The sequence below is a fragment of the Natator depressus genome, chromosome 20 (genome assembly GCF_965152275.1).
Source record: "Natator depressus isolate rNatDep1 chromosome 20, rNatDep2.hap1, whole genome shotgun sequence".
NCBI classification, from domain to species: domain Eukaryota; kingdom Metazoa; phylum Chordata; order Testudines; family Cheloniidae; genus Natator; species Natator depressus.
This window is the reverse complement of record NC_134253.1, coordinates 7868151-7894754: the sequence shown is the minus strand read 5'-3', so window position 1 is coordinate 7894754 and position 26604 is coordinate 7868151. Positions and strand designations below refer to the sequence as shown.

At 53.1% G+C, this 26604-nt stretch overlaps 1 long non-coding RNA gene across 1 annotated transcript; it reads left to right on the top strand.

Moving 5' to 3' along the window:
- Positions 1 to 24994, top strand: LOC141975089 (uncharacterized). The gene is made up of 5 exons (XR_012635851.1): positions 1 to 96; positions 17685 to 17835; positions 18077 to 18209; positions 23962 to 24082; positions 24757 to 24994. It is a non-coding gene; the product is annotated as an uncharacterized LOC141975089 (long non-coding RNA).
- The last annotated feature ends 1610 nt before the right edge of the window (positions 24995 to 26604 follow it).

The window sequence follows — 26604 nt, the reverse complement described above, 5'->3', positions numbered from 1 at the left end:
TCACACGCTGCCAATCACATTGTGCAGAAGCTGGAGCCCCCAGATGATCTGATCCTGACTGGCCAGCAGGGAAAAGTTTCTGCCTTATTGCGAGTGGTGAGCATTGTATGCATAGCGTGTGTATTCTGTTTTGGTGATTGTTAATTACTGTGTAAGGCTCTTTCACTGGTAAAAGACCCTACAAACCCCCAGAGTGCAAAGAAGGGTAAGTGTGGTGCCTAAATTAACAGGGTTGTGCTTGAGCCCTAGGAACAGGGCAAGGGTGGGTGCCCCTAGAGTGTGCGAGTAACAGAGAATTTTTGTGTGGTTTATAAGAGCGAGTGTTATGTACAATGCAACTCCTCCCTTTTTTCCCAGCCTGTGCTTCCTGGACAAGCTGAACCCCTCTGCACAATAGTTCAGTCATGTTATCCCCTTCCAACCTGCCCAAGTGGGCAGTGGAAGGTTAGGCTCCCCAGCCCATTCAGCCCTTGGCCTCTCTACTGGGGCTCAGCTAGCGAATGTGGGTTTTGGGCAAGTGGACGCCTGAGATGAGACCCACTAAACTGGCCTCGTGCAGAAGGCCACCAAACGAGCTGGCTAATAACCTGCCTTCCAGTAGCACCCAAAGCCATGTGCTGCCTTCTCACAGGTCTCGCTTTGCACTGTCACTGAAATGCAGTCACCTCTGGACTGGAACAGGGTCTGGCCTGGCAGCTGCTGAACAGCTGCAGTGATATGACCCAGAGAGAGGGATCCCGTAGCTAACTGCTCAGGACGTTCAGGAGGGTAGAATTGTCGCCACTGGAATTGGGGCAGGAAGTAGGGCCCCAAGGAAAGCTCCATGGCATTGTTTTAGCTGAGGCTAAAACCTTCTCATTAACCAGACCCTCACTAGAGTATTGGGAATAGTATGAACCCCCCCCACCCTGCAGCACAGCACCCCTTAGCACCATGCTGGGGCATTGGGGTCAGCACTGACTGCAAGGGAAGAGCACCCCCTATTGAGCCCTCACCCTACTCCTTAGAATCATAGAATATCAGGGTTGGAAGGGACCCCAGAAGGTCATCTAGTCCAACCCCCTGCTCGAAGCAGGACCAATTCCCAGTTAAATCATCCCAGCCAGGGCTTTGTCAAGCCTGACCTTAAAATCCTCTAAGGAAGGAGATTCTACCACCTCCCTAGGTAACGCATTCCAGTGTTTCACCACCCTCTTAGTGAAAAAGTTTTTCCTAATATCCAATCTAAACCTCCCCCATTGCAACTTGAGACCATTGCAGCACAGTGCCCCCCACTTCACATTGGGGGCAGCACTGACCCTAGGGAGACCACCACCTAGTGAGCCCCAACTCTGCTCCCCACAGCATTGATTCACTCCATGGAGGGATCCCCATCCTAGGCCAAGCGGACTCCAAGCCTGTTGCTGGAGCACTGCTGAGCTCAGCGCCAGGGGCTAGCATGCCGGGTGCGGCTGCTGCTTCTCATCCTGAGAACCTTGATGACAGAGTTGGCCGGGCACGTCGAGGCAGGGCTGAGGCGCCGGTGCCACAGGACTCCCACGTGTTCTACCATCAATCTCAGCATCGCTGCCCTGAGGTCTTCCCTGCAGCGAGAGCTGGGTGGGCAGCAGGCTTTGCATCCCGGTCAACCTTTCGAGCTATCACAAAAATGTCCTGACCTGAACTGACTCCAAAAGTCCAGGCTGTGACGGGGGAGAGAGAGAGAGAGAGAGAGAGAGAGAGAGAGACACACACACACACACACACACACAGCATGCAGAAAACAAAGAGCTGAAACCCAGGTTTTATGGAGGATTGAATTGGCTTGGCCCTTGGGAATCCCCTGAAAAGCACAAAGGACGATATCAGTGGTTGAGGACTCCCCCATGTGCCTGCTGAACAAGTCAACTGGCTTTCCTGGGGGGACGGGGCTCAGCAGCAGGTGTTTTCTTCCCCCCCCCCCTTCCCTGTCTGGGATCGGAGAGAAGGCAGAATGGGTAGTTAAGGCAAGGCTGCCCAATGCCAAGTGAAGCCATTTGTCAGCACCCCTACCCCCATCTCTTTTGGAGGGATGTGCTACATGGGGGAGCCTACGTGGAGGGGCCTAGAGGGCTGCCTGGGCCCAGATCACTTCCTAGAAGGAGCCGTGAGAGAAGGGAACCCTTGGTGCAGCTTCAGGAGGAAACCGTGAAATGGGGCAAGACATGGAGGAAAGCAGGAAACTCCAGCTCCTCCCCCTCCCAGGCATCCTCTTCTCCACCCCCCCCCCCCAACCAGCCACTGACTGGCCCCTGGCAGAGCCCCAGCCAAGAGGAGCGGAGGGGGCAGAGGACTCCATCCATCCATTCATTGGTTGGGGGGTGTGTGTGTGGGGGGGGGGGTGCTGCTGATCAGCCGCAGGAGCTGTCCATTCTGTCCTGTCCCAGGGACTGAGGGCATAGCCCCTGCCGCTGACACACAGCAGGGCAGAGCCATTCAAGCTGGCAAAGGGACGAGCCAAATATCCCACGTCAGTGAGTGCAAAGAGCCAGGATCTGAGCTGAGGCTTGTGGGAGGACGCAGCCTGCCTAGGCCCAGAGCCCCAAGGTAGGTGGCTGGCATCGACGTGGCACCGCTGCAGCTTGCGCTGGTTCGGTCACGCCGGAGCAAGCTGCGGTGCTGCGTTTCTCTAGTGTGAACAGCTGCAGCCCAGGCCCTAGGCGCTTCAGAGTTACAGGGTGCGTCTACACTGCAATAACAGACCCACGGCCTGGCCATGGCTGGCCTGGTCAGCTGACTCAGGTTGCGGGGCTATAAAATTGCAGTGTAGACACTTGGGCTGGCACTGGAGCCCAGGCTCTGGGGGTAACGCCCCTCTTGCAAAGGGGCCATGGGCACGTTAACCCTTTGCTCCCTGGGGAATGAGCCCTTTCTCAAGCCAGCTCTGTCTAGCCCCCAGTCTGGGGTCATGCCGCTGCCCCCCACCTCCTCCCCAGACTCTTCTGCTACCCCTCCCACACCTGGCCACCACCCCTCTTGAATTCCAAACCTCCTGCTACTCCCTATCCCCAAGCAAGGTCAGGACAACCCCCCCCCACCATGGGCCCTCCCCATTCCCCACCATGGCTTCCTGCACCCCCCCAGGCCGACAGGAGCAGCACAGCTGGGATGGCACGGGGCTGCAGGGAGCCCTGGGGGTGGGGGATGCACTCAGCAGCCAGGAGCAGCTCAGTGGGGTCAGCACAGGGGGTGCAGGCAGCCCTGGGGGTGGGATGCACTCGGCTGACAGGAGCAGCGCAGTGGGGTCGGTGCAGAGAGCCCTGGGGGGGGGATGCACTAAGCTGAGAGGAGCAGCACAACGGGGATGGTTCAGGGAGCCTGAAGGAGCCTCCAAGATATAATTTCAGAATTTATTCCTCCTTGATCATATACTCTCAGGGGCAGGGATGCTATACCCTGGGGGTCGAGAGCCAGAGCGCTGGCTAAGGGGCATCAGCATGGGCCAGAGCTCCCTGGGCAGGAGGAGTGTGGGGAACAGAGGGGGTGAGCGCCTGGCAAACCCCAGAGCTGCTGGGACTGGGGAAGGGGCTCCAAAGGGAGACAGGTATTGGGGAGGGCTACCCAGGTAGCTTGGATTGTGGGGGGGATCTGCACAGGTGCAGGGAAGGGTTAGCAGGAGCCTTTGGACTGGAGAGGTGTGAGGGGCAGGGATAACAGGAAAAGCTAGAGAGGGATGGGGCATAGCAGAAGTCTTTGGATTCAAGGAGTGTGGGAGCCAGGGGTGTGGGAGAGGTAGCAGGTGAGTCTGGGGGTTGGGGGGGATCAGGGTGACCCCCAGAAAGGGGGCCAGACAGAGCTGGCTTCAGGAAGGGCACATTCTCCAGGGAACAAAGGGTTACTGCAGCCATGGCCCCTTTGCCAGGGGAGGGGTATTACTCCCGGAGCCCTGGCCAGGTTCCAGGTCAGGTAATTAGCAGCCACCCCCAAACCCATCCCCCATCGGGCCAGGCGGCTGGCACATCCTGTCCCAGAGGGGGCTGCATGTCACTGGCAGAGCGAGCACTGCCGGTCGGGGGAGAGGGCGGGTGGGGCTGGGAGAATCGGGGACAATGATGTTTCCCAGTCGGCATGTTTGGCAGCACATGCCGGTGTGCCCGCCCCCCGGCACATGGACCGCATTCCGCCGCCTTGCAGGCGAGCCCAGGCAGCCAACGCCCACCCCTCCCCACACAACATCACTCCCTTGTTTTGCTTCTGGATGGGGCGTCCCCCTCTGCTCCCCACTCCCCAGCCCAGACCTTGCCCCAAGTGGCTGAGGCAGACGGGCAGGGCCTGGCTTAGGGAAGCCAGCCCCATCTTTGTGCTGGAGCACAGCAGAGGGTCAGGCCGTGGCAGGGACCCTTGCTCATCCCTGGGGGCTCCATTTCATCAGAGCCATTCTGGGGCAGCCACAAACCGCAGCCATGGCAGCAGCAGTGTATTTGGGAGCCTTGCAGTGCTTTCCCATAGTGCCCAGACCCAGTGCATTCTGGGAGCCCTGAGGCAGCCCCCCATTGTGCCCTAAGCCAGTGCATTCTGGGAGCCCTGCGGTGCCTGCCCATAGTGCCCAGCCCCAGTGCATTCTGGGAGCCCTGTGGTGTCTGCCCATAGTGCCCAGCCCCGGTGCATGGAGAAGAGGCTTTTGGATAACTCCCCAATATGACGGTTGGCGTCAGGGGATGGTTCTGGGGCCTGGTCAGCTGGACCTGAGCTAAGGAATGCCCAGGGAGCCAGGCCCAGGTGGGGTCTCTCCTCCATCTCTGGCATTGGGTGGCTGGGGGTCAGTTGCAGCCACAGTCCGGCTGGCCTCTGAATCCTGGAGCACTGGCAGTCTCTCTGCAGGAGCCTGCTGAGTCAAGCCCGCTACCTCAACTGGATCAATGTTTAGTCCACCTAGGCTGCTTCCCACCCGTTCTTCCGCAGCTGGGAGCTGTGTGCGGGCGAGGGTGCTGCTCCAGGGCTAGGCCAGCACACGAATTGAAATTGGGAGGTGCCATCCTTCCCTAGAGACACTAAGCAGAGGACACTGGCATCCAATGTCTGCAGAGGGGCAGGAGACCTCTCCCCTATCTTCCCCCTACAGGAGATGGGGCAAACACATGCCGAACTGTGCCCGGTTGGGAATAGGCTCAGGCCTACCACAGGGCCTCAGCAGCAAATCCAGAATGAGATTCCCCCCGCCTCCGACTCCTGACCAAAGGGATTAGAGCTATCCCGGCCTGCCCCCTGCCCAGCCAGAGGGCCGAGCCCTGCCTGACCCACCATCTCCTCCTTATCCCTCCCACAAGAGGAGGCTGCTGGGCTCTACTCCTTCCCCATCTCTTTACCCCGTGCTGGTGCCCTCCCAGGGGGGAAGCCAGGCCCACCTACCCCTGGCTGTGGGGGGGCTGTCACCCCTGCTCTCTGGCAGCCTCTGGAGGAGGACAGGTCGAGGCCTGGGATGTGGGTGGAGACAACACCTGGTGGCCCTAGGGGATATCACAAAGGAGCACAGGTTTAGGGTCAGGGCACAGGACTCCTGGGTTCTCTCCCCAGCTGTGGGATGGGAGTGGTGTCTAGTGGTTAGAGCAGGGGTGGGGGGGCTGGAAGTCAGGACTTGTGGGTTCTATCCCAGCTCTGCCCCTCTCTCCCTGTGTGACTCTGGGAAATGGATGCACTTGGGGTGCACGGGAATAGAGTCTTTGCCCATCAGGACACCGAGGGGTGCACGGCATGTGGGTTTTGGGCAGGGAGCCTCCCCGGCAGGGCTGTGCCCTTTACACTGCTCAACCCACAGGGCTGTCGGGGCTGGACCAGTGCCCAAGGGACCCACGGGCCAGTGGGGGCAGGGAGGGGGGGTAATGCAAGGGAAGGAAGGGATGGTAGGGGCTGAGGGGGAAGTTAGGCTGGGGGAAGCTTAGGAGTGGGGAGTGAGTTTTAGTGGAGGGGGTGGGGAGTCAGTTTGGGGGTGGCTGTGGGGCAGGTGAGGGGTGCCATGGTGGTGAGTTTTAGGGATGGGGCTGAGCAGTGAGTTTCGGGGGGGGGAGGGCTGGGCATGGTGTGTCCCCCAGCATAGCAGGGTCCAGAGAAGCCCCTTACAAGTCACCCACAATACCTCCATGCCCTCTCCCAACCTGCCCCAGCCCCCTCCAGGCTCCTACCCCATCTGCCAGGCCCTGGCCAGAGCCAGGGAGGGGGCAGCTGCTTGGCCTGAGATGAGGCTTCCCCGTGGCCAGCAGCCCCTGCCACTTCCTCACCTCCCAGGCCCTGCAGCAAAAGGTTAATCCCCAGGCACTGGGTTTAGCATTCCACAGAGGCTCAGTACCAGCCACGTACCCCCCACCGCCCCACTTCCCCCATCGTGGCCTCCCTGCCCAAGAGGGTAAGAAGATTAATGGGCCCAGACATGTCCTATTAACCCTCTGCCTGCAGTGCAGGGACCAGACACCTCCCGAGGGTGGCAGGACCAAAGGGAACAGTGCGGGGGGGCATATCTGCCTCTCGGGGTGGGAAATGGGGCCTGGACGCTGCGCCGCACCAGCTCTGCCAGCCAGTCCCTGCCCCCTTTCCCTCAAGGGGCTTGTCCAGACTGCAGTGAGCTAGCTCTCTGTGTGTGTGTGAGAGAGAGAGAGAGAGAGAGAGAGAGAGACCACTGCCCACTGTGGGGGCAGCAGATTGGAACAGCTGAGCTGTAGATCATACCCCCTCCACTGCTAAGGGAGATTCTCTAACAGCTCCAGGATCCTGGCCTTTGGGAGCAGCTGGCTCTGAGCTCTAGCCCAAGGAGGCAGGACTCCTGGATTCTGTCCCTGGCTCTGCTGCTGACTCACTGGGTGACCTTGGGTGAGTTTCTTCCCCTCTTCCTGCCTCGGTTTCCCCATTGGTAAAATGACCCCCCACTTCTTTGCAAACAGCTAATTATACGCAGCCCAGCGTGAGTGGCAAGGCTGAGTCACAGCAGGGTGGGGAACATTTACAAGGCTGCGTGGCCTCGTTCACCCCGACAGGCTGCACCCAGCAATGACAGGCAGGCACCTCTGGCCCAAGAGACAGCAGCAGCTTCTCGGCAATGCCTCTCAGTCTCTGCAGGCCAAGGGGAAGCCTGTGAGGAGGCAAAGAGTCCTGTGGCACCTTATAGACTAACCGATGCATTGGAAAAAGAAAAGGAGTACTTGTGGCACCTTAGAGACTAACCAATTTATTTGAGCATAAGCTTTCGTGAGCTACAGCTCACCTCATCGGATGCATTCCTTGAAGTGAGCTGTAGCTCACGAAAGCTTATGCTCAAATAAATTGGTTAGTCTCTAAGGTGCCACAAGTATTCCTTTTCTTTTTGCAAATACAGATGCACTGGAGGAACTCTGCAACTCTGCTCCACTCCCTGGAGCACAGCACCCTCTACAGACTCAGCCATCCCACTCACCCACTGCTGCATTTACTCGGGAAGGGTCCTACCCAAGCACTGACCACATCTCCCCCTGCAAGCTCCCTAGAGGTGGTGGGCGCATGCACAGGACTGCTCTGAGACAGGACAATGGTCCCTGTCATAAACATACAGCTTAGGGTAGCCTAGAATTCCTCCTTACCTGTAAGGGGTTAAGAAGCTCAGATAACCGGGTTAGCACCTGACCAACAGGACCAATGGGGAAAGAAGATACTTTCAAATCTTGCTGGGAGGTTTTTTTTTTGTGCTCTTTGTTTGTGTGTGTGTGTTCTCTCTTGGGACTGAGAGGGGCCAGACAGAAATCCATCTTCTCCAACCCATCCTAATTCAAGTCTCCAATATTGCAACCAGTATAGGTAAGCCAGGCAAGGTGGATTAGTTTATCTTTTGTTTTGCTTGAATTTTTCCTGTGCTAGGAGGGAGGTTTATTCCTGTTTTCTGTAACTTGAATTTTCCCTGTGCTAAGAGGGAGGTTTATCCCGGTTTTTTGTAACTTTAAAGTTTTACCTAGATGGGAATCCTCTGTGTTTTGAATCTGATTACCCTGTAAACTATTTACCATCCTGATTTTACAGAGGTGATTCTTTTACCTTTACTTTAAATAAAATCCTTCTTTTAAGAACCTGACTGATTTTTCCATTGTTCCAAGACCCAGGGGTTTGGGTTTTTGATCACTTTGTAACCAATTGGTTGGGATATTTTTCTCAAGCCTCCCCAGGAAAGGGGGTGTAAGGGCTAGGGAGGATTGCTGGGGGAAGAGGAATTCCAAGTGATGCTTTTCCATGGTTCTTTGTTAAATCACTTGGTGGTGGCAGCGTTACTTAAACCCAAGGTACAAGGGCGAATTTGTGCCTAGGGAGTTTTTAACCTAGGCTGGTAGAAATAAGCTTAGGGGGTCTTTCATGTGGGTCCCCACGTCTGTACCATAGAGTTCAGAGTGGGGAGGGAACCCTGACAGTCCCGTTGGGAAAGGAGCTGAGAACCTGCAGCACACAAGCCCCATCCAGTTTATTTGAGCATGAGCTTTCGTGAGCTACAGCTCACTTCATCGGATGCATAGCATATTGTGCTTCTGCAGTTTCCACAATATGCTATGCATGCGATGAAGTGAGCTGTAGCTCACGAAAGCTCATGCTCAAATAAACTGGTTAGTCTCTAAGGTGCCACAAGTACTCCTTTTCTTTTTTCTTTTTACGAATACAGACTAACACGGCTGTTACTCTGAAGCCCCATCCACACACACATGCACATTCGCAGCACATCCATGCACACACAAACACACACTCAGCGATTCTGAGACCAGAAGGGGCAATTTTGGTCAACTAGTCTCACCTCCTGTATAACACAGGCCAGAGACCTGCCCCAAGATAATTCCTAGAGCAGAGCTTTTAGAAAAACCTCCAATCTTGATTTTAAAATGGTAAGTGATGGAGAATCCACCACAACCCTCGGTAAATTGTTCCAATGGTTAACTACCCTTACTGTCAAAGATTTACACATTATTTCCAGTTTGAATTTGTCTAGCTTCAAATTCCAGCCATTGAATGGTATCAGACCTTTCTCTCATAGATTCATAGACTTTAAGGTCAGAAGGGACCATCATAACCATCTAGTCTGACCTCTTGCACATTGCAGGCCACAGAACCTCACCTCACACTCCTGGAATAGACCCTTAACCTCTGGCTGAGTTATTGAAGTCCTCAAAGCCTGGTTTAAAGACTTCAAGTTACAGAGAATTCATCATTTACACTAGTTTAAACCTGCAAGTGACCAGGGCCCCATGTGGTGGAGGAAGGCTAAAAACCTCCCAGGGCCTCAGCCAATCTGACCCGGGGGAAAATTCCTTCCCAATCCCAAATCTGGCAATCAGTTAGACTCTGAGCATGTGGGCAAGCCCCACCAGCCAGACACCTGGGAAGGAATTCTCTGTAGTAACTCAGAGCCCCCCCCCACTCAGTGCCCCATCACCTGCTGTGGGGGATATTTGCTGCTAGCAGTCCCAGATCAGCTCCATGCCATTGTAGGCCATCTCATCATACCATCCCCTCCATAAATTTATCAAGCTCAGTCTTGAAGTCACGTTTTTTGCCCCCACTTGGGAGGCTGTCCCAGAAATTCACTCCTCTGATGGTTAGAAACCATCTAATTTCATGCCTATACTTACTGATGGGCAGTTTGTAGCCATTTGTTCTTGGGTCCACATTGGCGTTTAACTTAAATAACTCCTCCCCCTCCCCAGTATTTATCCCTCTGATGTATTTATAGACAGCAATCAGATCTCCCCTCAGCCTTCGTGTGGTTAGGCTGAACAAGCCAAGCTCTTTGAGTCTCCTCTCATAAGGTAAAAGGAAAAGGAGTACTAGTGGCACCTTAGAGACTAACCAATTTATTTGAGCATAAGCTTTCATGAGCCACAGCTCACTTCATCGGATGCATTCAGTGGAAAATACAGTGAGGAGATTTATATACACACAGAACATGAAAAAATGGGTGTTACCATATACACTGTAAGGAGAGTGATCACTTAAGATGAGCTATTACCAGCAGGAGAGCTGGGGTGGGGAGGGGGAGAGAAAACCTTTTGTAGTGATAATTAAGGTGGGCCATTTCCAGCAGTTAACAGGAACATCCGAGGAACAGTGGGGAGTGGGGAAAATAAACATGGGGAAATAGTTTTACTTTGTGTAATGACCCATCCACTCCCAGTCTCTATTCAAGCCTAAATTAATTGTATCCAGTTTGCAAATTAATTCCAATTCAGCGGTCTCTCGTTGGAGTCTGTTTTTGAAGTCTTTTTATTCTAATATTGCGACCTTTAGGTCTGAAATCGAGTGACCAGAGAGATTGAAGTGTTCTCTGACTGGTTTATGAATGTTATAATTCTTGACATCTGATTTGTGTCCATTTATTCTTTTACGTAGAGACTGTCCAGTTTGACCAATGTACATGGCAGAGGGGCATTGCTGGCACATGATGGCATATATCACATTGGTAGATGTGCAGGTGAACAAGCCTCTGATAGTGTGGCTGATGTGATTAGGCCCTATAATGGTGTCCCCTGAATAGATATGTGGACACAGTTGGCAACGGGCTTTGTTGCAAGGATAGGTTCGTGGGTTAGGGGTTCTGTTGTGTGGTGTGTGGTTGCTGGTGAGTATTTGCTTCAGGTTGGGGGGCTGTCTGAAGGCAAGGACTGGCCTGTCTCCCAAGATTTGTGAGAGAGATGGGTCGTCCTTCAGGATAGGTTGTAGATCCTTGATGATGCGTTGGAGAGGTTTTAGTTGGGGCTGAAGGTGATGGCTAGTGGCGTTCTGTTATTATCTTTGTTGGGCCTGTCCTGTAGTAGGTGACTTCTGGGCACTCTTCTGGCTCTGTTAATTTGTTTCTTCACTTCAGCAGGTGGGTATTGTAGTTTTAAGAATGCTTGTTAGAGATCTTGTAGGTGTTTGTCTCTGTCTGAGGGGTTGGAGCAAATGTGGTTGTATCGTAGAGCTTGGCTGTAAACGATTGATCGTGTGGTGTGGTCTGGATGAAAGCTGGAGGCATGTAGGTAGGAATAGCGGTCAGTAGGTTTCCAGTATAGGGTGGTGTTTATGTGACCATCGCTTATTAGCACCGTAGTGTCCAGGAAGTGGATCTCTTGTGTGGACTGGTCCAGGCTGAGGTTGATGTTGGGATGGAAATTGTTGAAATCATGGTGGAATTCCTCAAGGGCTTCTTTTCCATGGGTCCAGATGATGAAGATGTCATCAATGTAGCGCAAGTAGAGTAGGGGCGTTAGGGGACGAGAGCTGAGGAAGCATTGTTCTAAGTCAGCCATAAAAATGTTGGCATACTGTGGGGCCATGCGGGTACCCATAGCAGTGCCGCTGATTTGAAGGTCTACATTGTCCCCAAATGTGAAATAGTTATGGGTGAGGACAAAGTCACAAAGTTCAGCCACCAGGTTTGCCGTGACGTTATTGGGGATACTGTTCCTGACAGCTTGTAGTCCATCTTTGTGTGGAACGTTGGTGTAGAGGGCTTCTACATCCATAGTGGCCAGGCTGGTGTTTTCAGGAAGATCACCAATGGATTGTAGTTTCCTCAGGAAGTCAGTGGTGTCTCGAAGATAGCTGGGAGAGCTGGTAGCACAGGGCATGAGGAGGGAGTCTACATAGCCAGACAATCCTGCTGTCAGGGTGTCAATGCCTGAGATAATGGGGCGTCCCGGATTTCCAGGTTTATGGATCTTGGGTAGCAGATAGAATGCCCCAGGTTGGGGTTCCAGGGGTGTGTCTGTGCAGATTTGTTCTTGTGCTTTTTCAGGGAGTTTCTTGAGCAAATGCTGTAGTTTCTTTCGGTAACCCTCAGTGGGATCAGAGGGTAATGGCTTGTAGAAAGTGGTGTTGGAGAGCTGCCTAGCACCCTCTTGTTCATATTCCAACCTATTCATGATGATGACACCACCTCTTTTGTCAGCCTTTTTAATTATGATGTCAGAGTTGTTTCTGAGGCTGTGACTGGCATTGTGTTCTGCACGGCTGAGGTTATGGGGCAAGTGATGCTGCTTTTCCACAATTTCAGCCCGTGCACGTTGGCGGAAGCACTCTATGTAGAAGTCCAGTCTGTGGTTTCGACCTTCAGGAGGAGTCCACCCAGAATCCTTCTTTTTGTAGTGTTGGTAGGAAGGTCTCTGTGGATTAGTATGTTGTTCAGAGGTGTGTTGGAAATATTCCTTGAGTCGGAGACGTCGAAAATAGGATTCCAGGTCACCACAGAACTGTATCATGTTCGTGGGGGTGGAGGGGCACTACAAAAGGTTTTCTCCCCCCCCGCTCTCCTGCTGGTAATAGCTCATTTTAAGTGATCACTCTCCTTACAGTGTGTATGATAACATCCGTTTTTTCATGTTCTGTGTGTATATAAATCTCCTCACTGTATTTTCCACTGAATGCATCTGATGAGGTGAGCTGTAGCTCACGAAAGCTTATGCTCAAATAAATTGGTTAGTCTCTAAGGTGCCACTAGTCCTCCTTTTCTGTTTGCGAATACAGACTAACACGGCTGCTACTCTGAAACCTCTCATAAGGTAGGCTTTCCATTCCTTGGATCATCCTAGTTGCCCTTCTCTGCACCTGTTCCAGATTGAATTCATCTTTCTTAAACATGGGAGACCAGAGTTGCACACAATACTCCAGACGAGGCCTCACCAGTGCCTTGTATAATGGTACCAACATGTCCCTGTCTCTGCTGGAAATACCTCGTCTGATGCATCCTAGGACTGCATTAGCTTTTTCACAGCCGCATCATATTGACTGCTCATAGTCATCCGGTGATCAGACAATACACCCAGGTCTTTCTCCTCCTCTGTCACTTCCAACTGATATATCCCCAGCTTACAGCAAAACTTCTTGTTGTTAGTCTGTAAATACATGACCTTGCACTTCGCACTATTCAATTTCATCCCATTTCTATTTCTCCAGTTCACAAGGTCATCCAGCTCCTCTTGTGTGAGATTCCCGTCCTCCTCGGTACTGGCAACACCTCCCAGCTTTGTGTCATCTGCAAATTGTATCAACGCACTCCTACTTTTTGTGCCAAGCTCAGTAATAAAAATGTTATATAAGATTGACTGAGGAACTCCACTAGTAACCTCCCTCCAGTCTGACAGATCGCCTTTCATTATGAGCCATTGTAGTCTCCCCTTTAACCAGTTCCTTATCCACCTTTCAATTCTCTTATTAATCCCTATCTTTTCCAATTTAGCTAATAATTTCCCATGTGGAACTGTATCAAATGCTAGGTAGATTAGATCTACTGCATTTCCTGTGTCTAAAAGATCCGTTATCTTCTCAAAGAAGGAGATTAGGTTGGTCTGGTGGGATCTACCATTTGTAAAACCATGTTGTATTTTATCACAATTACCATTCACCTTTATGTCCTTAACTACTTTCTCTTTCAAAATTGTTCCAAGACCTTGCAGACACTTGAGGTCCAACTAACAGGCCTGTAGTTTCCTGAATCACCTTTTTTCCCTTTCTTAAAAATAGGAACTATATTAGCAATTCTCCAGCTATAGGGTACGCTCCCCCCCCCCCCCGCCCCCCGCCTCATGATTACAGATTCAGTAAAAATCCTTGCTATTGGGATTTCAATTACATGTGCCAGTTCTTCTAATATTCTTGGATGGAGATTATCCAGGCCACCCAATTTAGTCCCATTAAACTATCTGAGTTTGCCTTCCACCTCGGGTGTGGTAATCTCTACCTCTATATCCTCATTCCCATCAGCCACCATGCAACTACCTCTAAGCTCCTCGTTATCCTTATTAAAACCTGAGGCAAAGTATTCTTTTCGGTGTTGCCCTGTGTTATTTTTAATCTTCACCCCATCCTCAGTGCTTAGCGGCTCCACTTCTTCTTTCCTTGTTTTCTTCTTATTTATTTGGCTACAGAACCTTTAACTGTTGGTTTTAATTTCCTTTGCAAGGTCCAATTGTGCTTGGCTTTTGGCAGTTCTCACTTCTCCCCTACAGTTTCTGACCCTCCAGAGGTCGCTTTTCTCGCTGATCCTTCCCATCATCCATTCCTTATAGGCTTTCTGCTTTCTCTTAATCACCTGTTTGAGATGCTTGTTCATCCAGCATGGTCTGCAACCCTTCCTCACAAAATTTTTCCCCTGGCCTGGGATGCAGGCTTCAAAGAGCTTCTGAACTTTGACAAAGTAATTCCAGGCCTCCTCCACATTCAGATCTTTGGGTTCCTCAGTCCAGCCCACATCCCTAATTCCCTTCATTATTTAAAGTTTGCCCTTTTGAAATCAAGGCCCCTCAGTGTGGATCGATTTTTGTTTATCCTTCCATGTAGTTTAAACTGAATTAGCTCATGATCACAAGAACCAAAGTTGTCTCCTGCAACCAGCTCTTCTACGAGGGCCTCACTGCTCACCAATACCAAATCTAAAATGACATCACCTTGTGTAGGTTCGGGGACAGTTTGGTGAAGAAATCTGTCAGCTATCACATCAAGGAAAAGCTGGCCCCTGCTGTTGTTAGTAGCACTTGTCCTCCAATTTATCTCTGGGAAGTGAAAAAGTCTCCCATAATCACACAATTCCCAGTAGTATTTATTTCATCAAAAACATTAAAGAGGTCTTTATCCAGATCGGATCCTGAGGGTCTGTAGCACATCCCAAGCACTGTCCCATGGGAACTTCTGGTAGCTTCTTCCCCAGAATGATTTTGGCCCAAACAGACTCAGTCTTATCCATTCCATCACTTCTAATTTCTTTACAGGCTACCTCATCATTAACACACAGTGCTACTCCTCCACCTTTGCCTTTGTTTCTGTCTCTCCTGAACAGCACACACCCTTCAATCCCTGTACTCCAGTCATGCCTATTCCACCAGGTTTCTGTTATCCCTACAGTGTCTGGTTTCACTTCCTGCACCAGTAGCTCTAGTTCCTCCATTTTGTTACCCAGCCTCCTTGCATTGGTGTACAGGCATCTTAATTACTGCTGCTTGGCTTCACCCACATTCCTCGCCCAATTGGGTACAGTCATTCTGCTTCCAGTATCGCCTTCCTGAATGGTATCGGCACTGTCCTTCCTCTTAATGTCCATTCTCCTACCCACTGCTGGTCCCTTCTCCATTGCTGTGTCCTCTCTTTCTTGATTTTCCTCCAGGTCAATATTCGAATCAGGCATGGAGATTACATGAGCATCTCCCAACCTCTCCTGTGAGTTCCTAGTTTAAAGCTCTTTTAATCAGTTGCACCAACTCCATCCCAAAAGGCTATTTCCCTCCCTCCAGAGAGCATAAGTCCTGTGAGTCCGTGACACCCCTTCATGGGGATTCCCCCTCCCAACTCCCACAAGATCAACAGCTTCCAAAGAGAGCCTGGCTCTGGGACCAGTATCCAGATCCTGTGTGTGCATGCATACATGTTCACATGTGTGAGTGTACTTATGTGTGAGAGGGTGCATACATGTGTGGGCGTGTGTGTGTGTGTGCGCGCGTGCGCAGGCATTCAGATGCACCTCTTTTTATGTGAATGTGCATGGTTGTGTGCATGAATATTAAAAAAAACCTATGTAACAAAGGGAAAAAACGGGAAATTAATAGTCATGAATATAAATCAGAAGTTAAGAATGGAAGAAAATTGATAAGGGAAGCAAAGGGACACAAAGAATCATCTATGGCCAGCAGAGTTAAGGAGAATAGGAGTTTTTTAAATATATTAGGAACAAAAAGAATCTGGACAATGGTACTGGTCCATTACCAGATAGACATGGTAGAATTATTAATATTAATGCAAAAGAGGCAGAAGTGTTCAATAAATATTTCTGTTCTGTATTTGGGGGAAAAAACAGATGATATAGTCTCATCACATGGTAACAATAACATTATTTCCATTCCATTAGTATCTCTGGAGGATGTTAAACAGAAGCTACTAAAGTTAGACGTTTTTAAATCAGCAGGTCCAGATAACTTGCATCCAAGAGTTTTAAAACAATTGATTGAGGAGCTAATGTTGACTTTCAATAAGTCTTAGAGCACTGGGGAAGTTCCAGAAGATTGAAAGAAAGCTAATACTCTATTGTGCCAATTTTTAAAAATGGTATTAGGATGACATGGGTAATTCGATGCCCGTCAGTCGGACATTGCTCCAAGGCAAGATAATGGAATGGCTGATACAGCACTTGACTGATAAAGAAGTAGAGGGGAATGTAATTAATGCAAATCAACATGAGCTTATGGAAAATTGATCCTGGCAAACTAACTTGATATCTTTTTTGATGAGATTAAAAATTTGATTGATAAAGGTAATAGTGTTGATGGAATATGCTTAGAGTTGCAGAACATTTTGATGAAAAAATTAGAACAATACAAAATGAACATGGCACACTTTAAATCCTGGCTAACTGCTAGGTCTTAAAATGTAATTGTAAAGGGGAAATCATCAAGCAGGTGTGTTTCCAGTGGGGTTCCTCGGGGATTAGTTTCTTAGCACTGCATTATTTAACATTTTTATCAATGACCTGGAAGAAAACATAAAATCACCATTGATAAAGTTGCAGATGACACAAAAACTGGGGAAGTGGTAACTAGTGAAGAGGACAGGACAGGTCATTGATTTGGAGCAATCTGAACCATTTGGTAAACAGGGCGCAGGCAAACACTATTAATTTTAATATGGGTAAATGTAAGTGTACATCTAGGAACAAAGACTGTGGGCCAGATTTGCAGGCTGGGGGACTCTCTCCTGGGAAGCAGTTACTCTGAGAAAGGTTTGGGGGTCGTGGTGGACAATCAGCTGAACATGAGCCCCCAATGCAATGCTGTGTCCAAAAGGACTAGTGCCATCCTGGGATCCATAAACGGGAATGTCGAGTAGGAGCAGAGAGATAGGTGCTGACTCTGTGGGTGCTTAGCACCCACTGGCAGCCAAGCTCTCTTCCCACACACCCCCCTCCCACCTGCCGACGGCCCCATCCAACCCCCCCTGCTCCTTGTCCCCTGACCGCCCCCTCCAGAGACCCCCCTGCCCCCTAATCACCCTCAGGACTCCACCAACTATCCAACCCAATTGTTCCAACCCCTAGCCACACCCCTGCCCCCTGACAAGCCCCCTGGGACTCCCACTCCCTATCCAACGCCCCCATTCCCCATCCCCTGATGGCCCCCAAGACCCCCTGGTCCATATCCAACCCCCCTCCCAGCCCGGTCCCCTTACCACACCACCGCTCAGAATGGAGTCCCCACCAAATCCCACCTTGTGAGGGTTCCCTCCCCACTCTGAACTCTTGGGTACAGACATGGGGACCCGCATGAAAGATCCCCTAAGCTTATTCTACCAGCTTAGGTTAAAAACTCCCCAGGCACAAATTCTCCCTGATATCTCCCTGATATCTTGGGTTTAAGTAACGCTGCCACCACCAAGTGATTTTAACAAAGAACCAGGGAAAAGCACCACTTGGAGTTCCGCTTACAAAAAAAAAAGGGATAAACCTCCCTCTAGCAAAGGGAAAATTCACAAGTTGAAAACAAAAGGTAATCTAATGCGCCTTGCCTTATTTACTTACTCTTTTTGTAATATCAGAGACTTGTACAGGATGGTTTGTAGGAGAAGGAGTTTTTTTGACCTAAGACTTCTCTACTTTCCCCAGAGAACACACCACAAAGCCTTCCCCCACCCAAGATTTGAAAGTATCTTCTTTCCCCACTGGTCCCTTTGGTCAGGTGCCAACCAGCTTATTTGAGCTTCTTAACCCCTTACAGGTAAGGAGGAATTCTAGGCTACCCTTAGCTGTATGGTTATGACACACCCCCTGGACATCCCCTTGACCAATGATGTGATGGCACTTATGGGGCGGGCGCAAAGAGCGCCAACCAAGCTGGAGCACAGCAGTGGAAGAGTGCTATGACTGACGTAAGTCAACAAAGGTCCCGAGGGGAGGTGGTGATTGGCTGAGCAGGGCCGGGCGGGGGGCCAACGGGACTCATGGCCAAACGGGCACAATGTTCTGAAGATTCAGAGCAGGTTGCACAGCGGGGACAGGAGGACGGTGAAGAAATCTGGCAGCATGTGACCTCCAGAAGAAGAAAGGGGAGCGTCCATGAACCAGCAACACAGATACAGGTAATCAACTGTTTTCACGTCCTCTCCACAGGTACTAATGCGGAGAGTGGACTAGATGATACAGCTGAGGGAAGGGAACAGAAGGAGACTCCACTGATTGGAAGGCATGAGATGCACTGTCCTAGGGATGGGGGTTCCACGACCACCGCTCCAAAAAGGAGGAGGTGGGTGGTGGTGGTCGGGGACTCTCCCCTCAGGGGGACTGAGTCATCTATCTGCCACCCCGACCGGGAAAACCGAGAAGTCTGCAGCTTCCCAGGAGCTAGGATTCACGATGTGACGGAGAGACTGCCGAGACTCATCAAGCCCTCGGATCGCTACCCCTTCCTGCTTCTCCACTTGGGCACCAGTGATACTGCCAAGAATGACCTTGAGCGGATCACTGCAGACTATGCAGTGGAAGAAGGATAAAGGAGTTTGAGGCACAAGTGGTGTTCTCGTCCACCCTCCCTGTGGAAGGAAAAGGCCCGGGTAGAGACCGTCAAATAGTGGAAGTCAACGAATGGCTACGCAGGTGGTGTCGGAGAGAAGGCTTTGGATTCTTTGACCATGGGATGGTGTTCCAAGAAGGAGGAGCGCAAGGCAGAGATGGGCTCCACCTAACGAAGAGTGGGAAGAGCATCTTCGCAAGCAGGCTGGCTAACCTAGTGAGGAGGGCTTTAAACTAGGTTCATGGGGGAAGGAGACTAAAGCCCAGAGGTAAGTGGGGACATGGGATACCAGGAGGAAGCACGAGCAGGAGAACGCAAAAGGGGAGGGCTCCTGCCTCATACCAAGAAAGCAGAACAAACAGCAAGTTATCTCAAGTGCCTATACACAAATGCAAGAAGCCTGGGAAACAAGCAGGGAGAACTGGAAGTCCTGGCACAGTCAAGGAATTATGATGTGATTGGAATAACAGAGACTTGGTGGGATAACTCACATGACTGGAGTACTGTCATGGATGGATATAAACTGTTCAGGAAGGACAGGCAGAGCAGAAAAGGTAGGGGAGTTGCATTATGTGTAAGGGAGCAGTATGACTGCTCAGAGCTCCGGTATGAAACTGCAGAAAAACCTGAGTGTCTCTGGATTAAATTTAGAAGCGTGAGCAACGATGGCCTGCTGGGAGGGAGGAGGGTTAGGGCCAGAGCATTGGGCAGGACGTGGAACATGGCATTCTCAGGAGCCAGGGCTCAGGGGGCACTGACCAGGGACCCGTCCACTCCTGGTGCACAGGGAGCTGGAACTGCGCCCACTGTCAGCTCCATGCCAGGCCCAAGGAGACTGCTACACCTGGGAGTTCAGAGCATCTGGGCATGTGTGGGTGATTCAGGAAACCCCCATGCTGCAGGGAGCAGGGCAGGGGGCTCAGTAGGGGGCACTGGCCCCTCTCAGTGAGGGCTGGTCCCAATGCAGCTCTAGGGAGTGCTGTGCTGAAGGGTGTGATGACGTGGGAATTTTCTGTAATACTATGATCCCTCTGTGGGCCTCAGTTTCCCCTGTGTGTGGCACTGTTTGTCAGGGGAGGGGGAGCACTGCTGGCATTCAGGGCAGGCTAAGAGATGTAGGTCTTATGTAGATGTAGATGAACGTCACCGAGCTGAGCCTGGCCGGGTTGTTGAAAAGGACAGACTGAGCCAATCGCCGGGACACGGATGCCTCACACCAGTGCCCTAGGTGGAGAGGGACTTCCCTGCCTCTTAGCTGGGCAGCTGAGCTCAGACCCAGAGCACAGGGGGCTCAGCAGCGGGCGCCGTGCCATCAGGTGTCACAGGTCGCTCAGCAGGGGGTGCCGTGCTGTCAGAGGAATCGCCTTCCCCGCGAGGCATTAAATCAACATCCAACACACAGGGGCCCCCCCACCCGCTTCCAGCTCCATTCCTGCCAATGAAGCCATTGCTCCTTCTGGCTCCGCAGCTTAGTTTCTGCTAGTGCCAGCGTTTCTACCCTGCCCTGAGTGGCTGGGTCTTGCTGCTGTGAGGCCGAACAGCCTGTGGCCCTGTCCCAGCCCAGAACTGGCCACCTCCAGCACTGGAGGTAGGAGTGAGGCAGACGCCCCATCCTGGCCAGCCCTGAGGGCAGTGCTCTGATGCTAGGTGGTGCTGCCAGCTCCCAGCGCGGGCGGGTGGGGGGGCAGGTCTGGATCCAGAGAACCTCCAATGTCATTAGAGCCAATGGATGTCAAGGACCCTCTTTCAGGGACCCCAGAAGCAAGCCAGCCAGCCCCTGGCTGCAGAGCCAGCTTCAAACAAGCACTGGCTATGGCATGGGGCAGCTCAGAGCTGAGCCACATGGGCAGAGAGGGCACTGGCTGAAAATGCAGGGACAGCTTGCGGGATGCAGGGGAGGATGGGGGCAGAAGGAGCTGTGAGCAGGTCCCTGGGAGGGAGCAGAGATGTTGCTTCTTAGGCACAGAACTGGAGGGAGGGGCAGACAGGGATTTCTGAGTATGGAACCTGGCAACTGCTGTTTGTTCCTCCCCTGTCCAGGGAAACAGGCCCCTGTATAAATAGCCAGAACCAGACTGAGAATAGACCTGACTCAGAGCAGCAATTCCTGCCCCTAATGGAAACAACAGTAGCTGCAAATCCCTTAGGCCAAAGGGGAAAAAACAGTTACCTTTTCCATAACTGGTGTTCTTCGAGATGTGTTGCTCATGTCTATTCCACAATAGGTGTGCATACTCGCCACATGCACCGGTGCCGGAAGTTTTTCCCCTAGCAGTACCCGTAGGGGGGAGAGCCCCAGCAATTCTTGGAGTGGTGCCTGCCTGGTGCGGTATAAGGGGAGCTGCATGTTCCCCCCACCCTCAGTTCCTTCTTGCCAGACAACTCTGACAGAGGGGAAGGAGAGCGGGAATGTGGAATAGACATGAGCAACACATCTCAAAGAACACCCGTTACGGAAAAGGTAACTGTCTTTTCTTCTTCGAGTGATTGCTCGTGTGTATTCCACAATAGGAGATTCCAAGCTATATCTGTTGGAGGTGGGTAGGAGTTCACAAGTTCTCAGGATGGAGGACAGCCCTGCTGAGCCCTGCTGAACCTGGTTTGGCGGACGATAGCGTAGTGCGAGGTGAACGTGTGAACCGAAGACCACGTGGCGGCCCTACAAATGTCCTGGATGGGGACGTGGGCCACGAAAGCAGCTGACGAGGCCTGCACTTGAATTGAGTGTGCCCTCACAATGGGTGGCAGGGGAACACCCGCCAGCCCAGAACAGGTAAGGATGCATGAAGTGATCCAATTGGAGAGCTGCTGCATGGAAATCGGCTGGCCCCTCGCATGCTCAGCCGAGGCAACAAACAGCTTTGAGGACTTCCTGAACGGCTTGTTCTGCTCCAGGTAGAAAGCCAGAGCCCGGCGCACGTCCAGCGTGTAGAGGCGACGCTCGTCACCGGAAGCGTGGGGCTTGGGGCAGAGGACTGGTAGAAAAATGTCCTGGCCCAAGTGGTAAGCGGAGACCACCTTCGGTAGGAATGCAGGATGTGGGTGGAGCTGGACTTTATCTTTGTGAAAAACCGTGTACGAAGGTTCAGAGGTCAGGGCCCTGAGCTCCGAGACTCGCCTGGCCAACATGATTGCAATCAGGAAGGACACCTTCCATGAGGGGTGAGACCAGGAGCACGTGGCCAGTGGTTCAAAAGGGGGCACCGTGAGACGAGCTAACACCAGGTTCAGGTCCAACTGTGGGACCGGGGTCTAGAATACGAAAAAAGACAGTCTAATCCCTTGAGGAACTGGCCAGTCATAGCATGGGAAAATACGGTGTGCCCCTGCACTGGCAGATGGAAGGCCGATATGGCTGCCAGGTGCACCCTGACTGAGGAGAGTGCCAGGCCCTGGGCCCTCAGGTGAAGGAGGTAGTTAAGGATAAGCTGGATCGGGGTGGCCACAGGGGAGACACCCTGGTCCACTGCCCAGCGAGAAAAACTAGACCACTTTGCTAAATAGGCTCAGCGTGTGGAGGGCCGTCTACTTTCAAGGAGGAAGCGCCGAACTTGTTCGGAGCACATCCTCTCCTCGCCACCTAACCGCTGAGCAGCCATGCCATGAGGTGAAGAGCCGCTAAGTTGGGATGGAGGCGGCGGCCCTGGTCCTGAGAGAGCAGGTCCGGGCGGGGTGGCAACGGCCAAGGTGGAGATACTGCTAGGCTTGCGAGGGTCCCGTACCAATGTTGATGGGACATGCCAGGGCAATCAGGTTGACCCAGGCCCCGTCCATCTTTATCTTCTCCAGGACCCTGCTGATTAGTGTGAATGGGGGAAAGGCGTAGAGAAGCCGGCCTGACCAGGACAGGGTAAAGGCATCAGAGATCCCAGCCCGCCCTGGAGCAGAACCAGGGACAATGCCGGTTCTGCCGAGTTGCGAACAGGTCCACCTGGGGAGTTCCCCACCATTGGAAGAGCTGGTGGGCCACTTCCCGATGGAGGGACCACTTGTGTTGCGAGGAGAAGTCCCTGCTTGAGCGGTCTGCCTCTCGTTTTGGGTGCCCAGGAGGTGGAAGGCCTTCAGGTGGATGTTGTGGGCTATACAGAAGTCCCACAACCTGAGGGTTTTGTGGCAGAGGAGCGGGCCCCGCCTTGCCTGTTGATATAGAACGTCGAGGCAGTGTTGTCTGTGAGGATCCCGACTACCTTGCCCTGCAGGTGCGAGTGGAAGGCCGTACATGCTTGTCTAATTGCCCTGAGTTCCTTGACGTTTATATGTAGGGTCAGATCTTGAGCCGACCACAGGCCTTGGGTCTGAAAGTTCCCCACATGGGCCCCCCAACCCAGGTCCAACGCGGCAGACACCAGCTCCAACGACGGGGCCCTGTCCCTAAATGGGATCCCTTGGGGCATATTGTTCAGAGCGGACCACCACCGTAGGGAGGTGTGCACAGATTCCGGCACAGTGAGGACCTTATCCATCCTGTCCGTGGCCTGAGAGAACTGCGAGGCCAACCAGAGCTGGAGGGGCCTCATTCTGAGTCTGGTATGGCAGACCACGTATGTGCACACCGACATGTGACCTAGGAGCTGCAGGCAAACTCTGGCTGTTGTTGTGACGAAGCAGGACTGTTCTTAATGTTTCCTCTGAATAGTGTGGGGGTGCCTCAGTTTCCCCTATGCAGTTCTTAAGTATCTAGGTGGTGGGATAAGGGTGTATGATCATTGCAGAGCCCTAGAGGATAGGTGTGTGCAGGGGTCTGGACACAGAGAATGGCCAACACCCTGTTTCCTGGCAACTGATGGCCTGGCCCTTCCCCCCTGCAAGGTGAGAGCTAAAGGGGTTGGAGAACAAAGGAATCCGGTGACCTCCTGGCCCAGGAAAGGGACAAAGCCCAGAGGAGGGGGGGCAGGAGAGAGTTTCAGTTGGGGCTGGCTGGGGACGTGGAGTGAAGTGCAGATGTGGTTGTCTGGCTCACTGCCCCCCCAAAATGGACCCGGCTGAGGGGTCCTGTTCTCTGTACCTACAAGCTCTGTGTTAGACCATGTTCCTGTCGTCTAATAAACCTTCTGTTTTACTGGCTGGCTGAGAGTCATGTCTGACTGCGAAGTTGGGGGGCAGGACCCTCTGGCTTCCCCAGGACCCCGCCTGGGCAGACTCGCTGTGGGAAGCACACGGAGGGGCAGAGGATGCGGAATGCTCCGAGGTCAGACCCAGGAAGGTGGAAGCTGTGTGAGCTGTGTGTCCTGAAGACAGGCTGCTCACGGAAAGGAGACTTCCCCAGACTCCTGACTGGCTTCATGGGGAGCAGTTCCAGAGCATCGCCCGGGGACTCCATGACAGTTGTCACCGGGAACTTTGAGACTGAGTTGATGAGACCTTTCAGGGTCTCCAGTCTGTCTGGCGGGAGGGAGGCACTGGCCGACGTAGCATCCAGGAGTGCCCCGATAAATTCCATGCGTTGTACCGGGACTAAAGTGGACTTGGTGTTGTTCACCAACAGGCCCAGGGCGGTGCACGTGGACAGGAGGAGCATCACATGACCCCTCACCTGCAACTTGGAGGAGCCCTTGACCAGCCAATCATCCAGATAGGGAAAGATCTGGACCCCCCCGCCGTCTGAGGTAGGCAGCTACCACTGACATGCATTTTGTAAATACCCTGGGGGCCGTGGACAGACCGGGTGGGAGTTGGACGCCGGGTGGGTGTATAGGTACTCGTGTCCCTTGGTGGGTACAAAGTACTTGCATTCCGCCCTCCTGGAGGTAGGAGGACCGTGAATTGGTAATGATTCTGTCCCACCACAAAACGGAGGAAGCACCTGTGCCCCTCGAATATGTGGATGTGAAACTACGCGTCCTGCAAATTGAGGGCAGCGTACCGGTCCCCAGGATCCAGGGAGGGGATGATGGAGGCCAGGGAAACCATGCGGAACTTGAGCTTCACCATAAACTGGTTCAGACCTCGCAGGTCCAGGATGGGCCTGAGTCCCCCTTTGGCCTTTGGGATAAGGAAATAGCGGGAGTAGAACGCCTCCATCAAAATCGCCTTTTCCCCGCCTGTTTGCCCTTGGAGGATCCAAGTTGCGGGACCGGCCTCGACTGCCTCCGAGGGCGCCTTTTATAGTCCCGCGCCTTCTTATAGGTGGCCTCGTATCTTGGGTGGAGGCCTGAGAAGGAGTCTGCTGTGGCTTAAACTTAGATTTAGCCGGAGCCGGGACATAGAGGCCCAGAGTCTGGAGGGTCGTGCGGGAGTTCTTTGTACAATGCAGCTTTGTATCTGATTGTTCCGCAAACAGAGCTTTGCTGTCAAATGGGAGATCCTACATGGCGGCTTGCGCCTCACTGGACAACCTGGACAGCAGGAGCCACGAAGCCCATCTCATGGACACCGCGGAGGCCATGGACTGCGTGGCCACGTCCGCCGCATCCAAAGCTGCTTGCAGGGCTGCCCTGGCAACCGCTGTACCCTCCTCCACCAGCACCTTGAACTCCTTCCTATCACACACCGGCCCAGGAGAGCCTGGTGGTTTCTCCAGGTGGGAGCTCAAGGACAAATAAACTTTTCTTCCAAAAGAGTCCAGCCTCCGTGAATCTTTATTTTTCGCGGTAGGGGCTGGCTGGCCCTGCCATTCCCTGTGGTTGACCAACTCGACCACCAGGGAGTTGGACGCCGGGTGGGTGTATAGGTACTCTTGTCCCTTGGCGGGTACAAAGTACTTGTGTTCTGCCCTCTTGGAGGTGGGGGCCAACGAGACCGGTGTTTGCCACAGGGCATTTGAAATTTTTGCCACCCCTTCATTGAGAGGCAAGGCTACCCTGCCCAGTGCCGAAGACGACAGCACATTACATAGGGAGTCCGAGGGCTCCTCCACCTCCTCTGCCTGGAGGTGGAGGCTTGATGCCACCATTTCAGGAGTTCCTGGTGGGCCCTAAAGTCCTCCTGCAGGACTGAGGGGAGCGGGGCTGTAATCGCCTCATCCGGGGAGGGCGAGGAGGCGGGTGCGGTACTTTGGGTGTCTTCTGGCACCGGAGGGTACACCACTTGGTCGGTCCCTGGGCACGGTGCCGAGGATGTACGTCCCATTGACTCCTTCCTCGGAGGTCTGGAGCGGGAGGCTGATGGTGCCTCTGAGGCTCCGGCCACCGAGCGAGCTCCCACCGGGGCTGGATCGGGGGCCATGGTGCCCACTGGTACCACTGGACCAGCCACAGGGCCTGGAGCCATTGCACTTGCTGCGGCACCGGTGGGCCCAGTTGCTCGGCCCGGCTGTCCGGGCCCAAGGAGGGACGACTATGAGCGGAGGCTGGGCTGATGAACGACCTGCCACTGTCCCGGGACCGGGAGGAACGGCGGTGCCGGAAGTGATGTTGACCATGGGACTGTGATCTCGACGTGGAGGACCAGTACCAGTAGCAGCTGCTCTGCAATTGGCTCCGACAGGCGGACCCGCAACAGTGAGACACCAGCGATTGACGCCCGGGGCTGCGGAGGCGATGCCTTGGTGGGTTCTTGGAGCGGGATTCCGAGTGGGAACAGCGTTGACGTCTGTGCTGTAACCGGCTGCAGTAACCCCTCTGAGACGAGGACCTCTGGCGACGTCTGCCTCGGTCCCGTCGGTATTCGCTCCTCGAGGTGGACGGTGCAGAGAGTCTCGGTCGGATGGCACCCAACCAGAGAGTATGGTGGGAGTCGAGGGCGATCTCCATGGACTTTGGCCTGAACGGTCGCTGGGCGGCGAATGGCGTCGGGAACGTTCCCTGGACCAAGACCGCTACCGAGCCAGGGGTGACTGTGGAGATCCTAGCGGTGGCTTACCCCTGGAGCACAGGACCAACATCAGCGGTGCTCCTGGTGCTGGCATGGACATGACGTCCTGGGCCACCTGCAAGGCCTCCGGTGTGGGGGACATACGGACATGCGGGGAGGCCTGGTCCGAAGCGGCCGGGCTACTCCACTCTACGTGAGTCAGAGGCCAGGAGGCTGGAGAGATAGCTCAGTGGTTTGAGCATTGGCCTGCTAATCCCAAGGTTGTGAGTTCAATCCTTGAGGGGGCCATTTACGGATCTGGGGCAAAAATTGGGGATTGGTCAGGGGGTGGGACTAGATACCTCCTGATGTCCCTTCCAACCGTGATATTCTATGA